Source organism: Marmota monax, unplaced genomic scaffold (assembly GCF_021218885.2).
Source record: "Marmota monax isolate L192 unplaced genomic scaffold, Marmota_monax_Labrador192_F-V1.1 WCK01_AAM20220418_F8-fsc00012, whole genome shotgun sequence".
NCBI lineage: Eukaryota > Metazoa > Chordata > Mammalia > Rodentia > Sciuridae > Marmota > Marmota monax.
In genome coordinates, this window is record NW_026695227.1 from 1,520,537 (window position 1) to 1,528,741 (window position 8,205).

Below are 8,205 nucleotides of genomic sequence, written 5' to 3' on the forward strand. Positions count from 1 at the left end.
AAGAAGGGAAACCTATGGATAAGGTATTTGTAAATAGCGTATGCCTTATTTTGTTGTTTAGTTTGCTTTAAATTTCATTGCTGCTCATTATGGTGCATTTGAGTGAAGCATAAGAGTCAAGACATGATAAGAAAAAGGAAAAGGGGGAAAAAAAAAGAAGAAAGGAGGGGCAAATAGTTGAGAGGTGCCATCCGTGTGACTTTTATGAGTTGTACTACCTCTTTATGCTAATTCTCCATTAATATTGAATTTTCCTGCTGGGATTCTTTTGTTGCTTTGTATAGCAACTTTATCTCTGAGCCTGTTGATGATTGATGGTTGCTGTTTCAACTCAGTGGAAGATTTTAGATGCATGTTGAAATTGAATTGAGATAGCACTGGAGGGTAAGGAGAGATTGGAATTATCCTGGAGGATGTCTGAATTTAACAGGGAGTGGACTCTAACCTGGGTCTGTGGAATCCGAAGAAGATGTATACATATTTTGGGGGAAGCTAAAAAGGTTAAAAACCTTAGCTCTAGGACTGGGAATTTAGCTCAGTGGTAGGCTTGCTTAGTAGAAGTGTGGAGCATGTGTCTTCAGGCTTATTAACAGATCCAAAACAAAAACTAGAGTCCCAAACAGAAGAAACAGAGATGCCATTGTGAAGGGCAAGAGCCACAGAAATAAATGAAACCCATTAGTAAGTGAGAATTCATGGATTTATACCATTCATCAGATATGTTTTGGGCTCTTTTGCCATCAAGGCAAAGTTGTGAGGTCTTGCCACTTGAAACCCTTACTAAGGTTTTACCTAGGGCTGCTAAAACAAAGAACTACTAATTGAGTAGCTTTAAACAGCAGGAATGAACAGTTCTGGATTCTAAAAATCCAAAGTCAAGGTGTTGGTCATGTTCCATCTGAAATCTCTAGGGAAGAATGCTTCCAGCCTTCTGGTGGCTGCCAGAAGTCTTTGGTGTTCCTTTGCTTGTGGCAACATGATTCCAATTTCTGCCTCTGTCTTCATGTGGCCATCTGCCCTTTCTGTGTATTTTCACATGGCCTTCTAATGCCAATACTAGTTATTAGATTTAGGGTTAACCTAATCCAGTATGATATCATCTTTAATCATGGCTACAAATATCCTATTTCCAAATAAGCTCAAGAGGTTCTGGGTAAACATGAATTTTGTGGGGAACACTAAACCCTTTACAGGTTTTTTTTTTTTTTTTTAATTTTTTTTGGGTTCATTTTCTTTGACACAATATTTTTATTTTTTATTTTTATTTTTATGTGGTGTTGAGGATTGAACCCAGCGCCCCGCGCATGCCAGGCAAGTGTGCTACTGCTTGAGCCACATCCCCAGCCCTGCAAGTTGTTTTTATGGACCTGTACATTCTTTGTTGTCTGAGACTGTATCCTGGAATAGAAATGGTGGAAAGAATTAGTTACAAAAAAAGTGGAGGCCACTGTGTGCAATGGCGTACACCTGTAATCTCAGCTACTTCAAAGGCTAAGGCAGGAGAATCACAAGTTTTAGGCCAGCCTGGGCAATTCAGCAAGACCCTGTCTCAAAAAAAAAAAAAAAAAAAAGGGGCTGTGGAGGGTTAGGGGGAAGAGGGGGTATAGCTCAGTGGTAAAGTGCCTTAGTACCTTAAACAACAACAAAAAATAAAACTAGTGGAGGTCTTCAGAAATGATAGGATAGGTAGAAACAAGACATGTACAGTGACATTCTCTTCAATGAAATGCAAATTGCCTTTGTAGCAAAATAGCAATGGATCTAATTTCTTAGTTTTGCATTCCTGATTTAAGAAACAGCTTCCAAACAACCACCCGCCCCTCCCCTTTGTGGACAAACATACCTAACTTCTGTGACTCAATGAAGGACTAACAACAATGGTCTAATGCCAGCCTAGGGAAAAATTTCCTTTTATTTTTCATCTAAATTTTAAAGCCAGTTTTATTGTATTTATGGCATCTAGTTGACATAAAAATAGCTTCAGGACACTAGCTTTTACCTCCTCTGTGCAGAGCTGAAAGAATGAGGAAAGCATCTCTGTCTTAGAAAAGGTCGCAGGATCCCAGTGATAGGTTCAGTCAGGTAGGCTTAGTGCAGGCCCAGAATTCCAGGGTGCTCTGAGGGAATTCTAGTTGTTGCTAAGAAGGATCTGTATTCACCCGGATCATATTTTTTCCTTAGTCTCTCAAATATGCAGTGAATAACCCAGAACTTGGCTGGCTCTTCACGCTGTACATCTGGCTTGCAGCCTGAGTGCTTTCCAGGTAACTCCTTGTCTGCAGAGGTCTTTACCAACCCAAATCATAGAGTCCTTTTATCCCAGGTTCCTCAGAACCCTGGGAAGTGGGAAGAAAGGGTCATAATCTATGGTATTGGTTACAGAAGATAAAGGAATCCAAGTTATCAAAAGCAGTACAAAACATCAAGAAAGTATGACCCTAAAACTCAATGAGAATATATAAGGAGTTCTAATCCACATAGTATTTAAGGTGAAATCTAGCCTCAGGCAGATAATAAGTCAGGGTGTGAGTCAACACTCTTTAGCTGGAATGACAAGAGATCTAGAGCCTGGCACTAGAGATTCAAGGGTTACCCACACCTACATTCCTTTTTATGCCTCGCCTGTCTCAGGAATGCACTAAAACTACAGCTAAAAATAACTGCAGAAACTTGAGGTCTGGGAAAGCAGCAAACAGTTACACCTTGAATACAGAGCTAATTTATGTCAAGTGGGAAGGGGACAGGAAGAGAATGGGCTCAGCTGGAGGCCACAATCTCTAGGCCATGGGTCCTGAGGTCCTATATTCTTGGAGCTTTTGTCTGCTTATGGCCATCTCTTCACCTGATGCCTTCCAAAAAATGAAAAGATATCTTATCACCATGGCCCTCCAGTAACCTGCCACTGCCATTAGTGGGCTGGAAGGATTAGGAAGGGTGAAGGAATGCAACTGTTTGGGAAAAGTGTTAGTCATGGTTCTCTCTTGCTATGCTAACTTTTTCAAGTTACTAAACTTATCCTAACCTTGACTTCTCTCTCTCTGTTATTCAGGAAATCAGACCATCTAAACTATTTACCTTGCAGAGCCTTGAAGATAGTTTTAAAAATTCTTTTTTCTCCCTCTTTCCCTTCCAGTGCTGTATCCTTGCTTCCAAGCCAGGTACTATGAAGACAGTATTGAAGAAAAGATCAGGTGTCTTTGCTGAACTCAGTCTTAAGCATTGTATTGTGATTATGCTTGCTTACAGCTAGAGATATGGCTTAATAATGGATGTAACTTCAACATTTTATAGGGTTCATGGATGTAAAGAATCTGTCATTTTCTGAAACCCTCTTCATGTCAGGAGCTTTATATGTACTGACTCTAGGTCTTTGAACAAATCTAAAAGAGGGATATTGTTCTCATTATTCATTGTGGAGCCAAACAGCCACATTGCCCCTTGCTAGCTGTGAGACCCTGGGCAAATTATTCAGCCTTTTTGAATTTTAGTCTCCTTATCTAAAGAAACCCTGTAATAGTATATGTTACAGGGTTGTAAAATATAAATGAACTCTACTCTGGCTCATCATAATGACTAATAAGTGTTATGTATTATAGTTACTACTATTATTGCAGGTGAAGAGGAATAAGCGGCTTGGCCAAATCATGTGGCTGGTAATGAGCTAAGTAACAGTTTGCAGCCAAATTTGATTCTAGTTCTCAGTTCTTCACACACACAGATGAGAGAGAGAGAGAGAGAGAGAGGGAGGGAGGGAGGGAGAGATAGATCCATTTTATTCACTCTATGAGTGCTAATGGAATAAATGATGAAACCATCATTATAGTATTGTTCTTCCTTTTGAAAAAAATGCGTTCAACATAATAAATATTATACAAATATTATGCAGACTCCAACCTATTTTCAAATTAGCAACAACCAAGTAAGAGCATATGACATTTTCATTTTCACCAGTAGATGGCAGAAGGAAGAAAAGATCCCACTGTGCCATGGGAAAATGGTAGTTCCCAGCAGAATGATTAATAGTAGCAGTGACTGAGGTACAGTGGCAGATTAGAAGGGCTCTTAGTGTAGTGTGTGGTCCACAGTGACTAACAGGTGATGGTCAGGGTTGGTATGAGAACTTCCTGGAGGCATTTGAAGGGTGTCAACCTTAAGAAGTTCTAGGTTGACCTAGAAGAGAGGGTCTGGGAAAGCTGGAATAAACTAAAATTCAGATGTAATAAGCAGAAAAAGTTAGATTTCACTATTATCTTTACTTCCCAGTCCCAGTCTACATTCCCTTTATTTACTAGTAGCTTTATTCTTTAAAGGTTGCCCTTCTCTTCTGGGATGTTAAGTCCCAGGTTATAGCTGAGGAATACTGGTTTACCCACTCCATATGCTGATACTTGTTTGTGTTTATGACTGTAAATTGCTATGTGCCATGAATTCCCTTCCACTGTATCCCTCTCTTGCTGTGTGTCCATTTGTGAGGCTTGGTCCATAGTCCTGACTCCTCCATCAAATAAGCTTGGTGCTGAGTAGCTATTCATTTTGTCTTTGGCTCAGAGTGATAGAGAATTGTCCTGTGGGTTCAAAAGAGTACCAGCAGTCAGGTGTGATAGTCAGAAATACTGGGCTACAGGCTCTGGGTGTAACTCAGAGCTTGTGCTTAGCATACAGGAGGCCCTGACCAAACATTCTCCTTTGGGTGAGGAGTCCCCTGGTAACTTCAGCTCAATACCTTGTGTTGTAGAATCTCTCTAAACCAAGCTATTAAATCCAGCACCAACTTTAAACCAACAGCCCAGTTGTGTTTTCTGGGCAAGTCAAGAGAGTTGGGGACTCTCATGAGGTTTCTTATTTGCCAAGTTTCTCTTCCCACAATTGTAATGATTGTTTTTAAATAAGTAATACTGAAACACTAGGCTGTGGAGAGCAGCTGTATGCTAAGAATTCCCAGAGTGCCTGGCGTGTATTATTTCATTTACTGGAGGTAATGATTCATTTCTTGAGGAAATCGTGGAACAGAAAAGCTTGTTTTTGTGATATTTAAAAACTGCAATCTGGTAATTTCTTACAGGGTATCTTCCATTATTTCCTAAATTTGCCTGAGGGTGTTCAGGAATTTTGCAGAGTAGCTTATGCTGACAAAATGAAGTTGAAATTTGGTTACACTATAGTGAGTTTCTGGCTTTTGTTTCCATTTTATTGGTTTTGGTAGACTGCTGAAGACTGGGTTGAGGAGAAAGTGGGAAGTTTTATAAGGCTATAGAAAATGAATAGATTTGACACTTAGATTCTTCCATAATATTCATGAAAAACCTCACAAAAATCAGAATTTTAGGATTGAGAGGATCTTGGTGATTGGCCAGAATCTGTTCATTATCCCTTGGACGATAGTAACTTTTAAAGTTTGTATATGTTTATAATGTGTCCCCAAGATTGTGACTTTATAGAGAGACACTAAAACAGATTTCTATTGTTGTTATTATTATTATCATCATCATCATTATTGTGGTAATAGGGATTGGACCCAGTGGCATTTTACCACTAAGCTCTATCCCCAGCCCTTTTTATTTTTTGTTTTGTGACAGGGTCTCTCTCACTGACTTGCTTAGGCTGACCTTAAACTTGCAATCCTACCTCACTTCCCAAACCACTGGGATTACAGGCGTGTACCATTGTACCTGGTTCCTCATATTTAAAAAGTTTTAATGGATTTTATTCAGAATTCCTGCATAAGGGGGAAGAATCTTGAAGACTGAAGTCTCTTTTGGAGAGGAGTGGTAGGAGATGTTGATTCAGGGGATGTGCTTTAATTTTCTTGATAAATGCCCATGTTTTCCCTCATCAGGTTCTGTGCTGGTCTCAGGAAGACTGTGGGTAAGTCACACTTCTCTGCAGCAGCATCCTCATGCTGGGAAAACTCAGATTATTGTGTGATCATCAAGGGCAGCCTTGGAGGGGATAGAAGACCACTCAAAAGACAAGGTTCTGGCTGACAGGTTTACATAGGAATGAAAGCAGCTCAGGGCACCTGGGTGGGGTGCAGGGAGAGAGGAAAGGGAGAAGAGTGTCAATGCTGAGATTTATAGCTTGCATATAAACCTCAGGGTTTATGGTAACCAACAACAGTGTAGTCATTTCCTGCCCCCTCTCCTGCTCTCTCTCTAGACTCCCTGAGTCACTTGCTGGGCAGTGGCCTGTGGCCAGGGCTTATTTCTTTTCCCTATTACCTACATAAGTTTTTCTACAGGCATCTAGGAGGCAACAGATTGCACGGTAATCTGTTGGGGTATAAAAGGAAGGTTCTAGAACTTTTTTTTTTAAAACTTACCTATTTCTAATTTCTTGTATGTGTTATGTTCATAAAGTATTACTATAATAACAATTTTTAATAAATATGTATAAACGTGGGAGTATGTTAAAATGTTATGCTGCATAGGGGTGCAGTATCAAGAAAGTTTGTGACTATAGCCCTAAGGAATTCTTCTGACAAAAGTCCTTTATTATGTTTTATTTTGAAATTAATTTTCAAATAAAATTCTAATGTAGCCTTATGTTTTTAAATTTACAGGTTGTTATAGCTGAGTCTGCCTCCAAATTCTAAGTTTCAAGCTAGGGATTATTCTTTAATTCCTTATGAGTTCATAGAAGGTGTGTGAGCAATTTACTCTATTGATAGGGCCTAATAGAAATCTTATATTTACTCAAAATTAACCTGAAGGTCAAGTGCTTTGTATTGGTTAGAAATATGGAAAACCTGGAGGGGTCTTTTCATGCCAATTATAGATGCAGTTAGTAGTTGAGAGTCTGGAGTTGATATTTGCTCTTTGTTGGCTGCCCAGCATTCTAACCTCCTCCTATTTTGATACAGTTCCGCAGGAGGAACTCTTTCTTCTCCTCCCCATTTCCCTCTCCATCTTCCAATCTTTCTTGTTGAGTTTTCTAGGAATTTATGAATTTTTTTAAATCAAGAACCAAATTTTAACTTATTTGGAGTCTCCTTTTGTTTTCTTTTTTCTGTTTCAATGATTTTTGGCTATAATTTCTATTCTTTCTTATCTTTTACTTTACTTGTTTTTTTTCCCCTAGTTTTTAAGATGGAAGTGTAAATCAATGATTTTACACTGTTTATTTTTCTCTAACAGGTATTTAAACTATACATTTTCTCTGAACATTGTATTTTCATTATCATTTTAATTAAAAACTTTATAATGCTTCCTGTGATTTCTGTTTTGACTTAAGAGTTATTTTGAAGAGTGTTGCTTAACTTTAAAATATTTGTGGGTTTTCTAAACATCTTATTTGTCTTTTTTTTTTTTTTTGTATCAGAGATTGAATGCAAGGGTGCTTAGCCACTGAGCCACATCCTGGCCTCCCTCTGCATTTTAGTACTTTTTTTTTTTTTTCATTTTGAGACAGGGTCTTGCTAAGTTGCCTAAGGCCTTGCTAAATTGCTGAGGATGGCTTTGAACTTGTGATCCTCCTGCCTCAGCATCCTGTGCCTCTGGGATTACAGGCATTATTTCTATCTTACTGCCATTGTGGTCAAAGAACATAACTTATATGAATTTGATTCTTTGTCATTCTTTGAAATTTGTCTAGATTATGGTCCATCTCAATGAATATTCCATAAGCAATTAAAAAGAATCTGTACTCTGCAACTGTTGAGTGTGATAATCTATAAGTGATTATTAGGTCAAATTAATTCAATGCTATCAATTTCTTTCTTTCTTTCTTTCTTTTTTCTTCTTGAGATAGAGTCTTGCTATACTACCCAATCTGGTCTTGAACTCTTTTTTTTTTTTGTGCATGTGTGTGATGCTGGAGATCTAACCCAGGGCTTCACTCATGCTAGGTAAGCACTCTACCATTGAGCTATATGATATATATCATATATGATATATACTGTGCTATGTGTTGTTATTGTATTGTTTTACTGGTCAGTTGTCTTTTAAAAATGTATAGATCTATTTTACATTTAGCCTCATATTTATGTTCTCTGGGTTTCTTACCCTTTCTTGCAGATCTGTGTTTCCATTTGGTATCATTTCCTTTAACGTTTCTTGTAGAGTCATTTTTCTAGAAATAAATTCTCCTGTCTTTGTCTGAAAATGTCTTTAGTTTACTTTAATATTTTAAATATACATATATTTCTAGTTTATATTTTAGTTTTTTTTTTCCTTTTTAAGTGTTTCTATTATCTTCTGGCTTCCACTG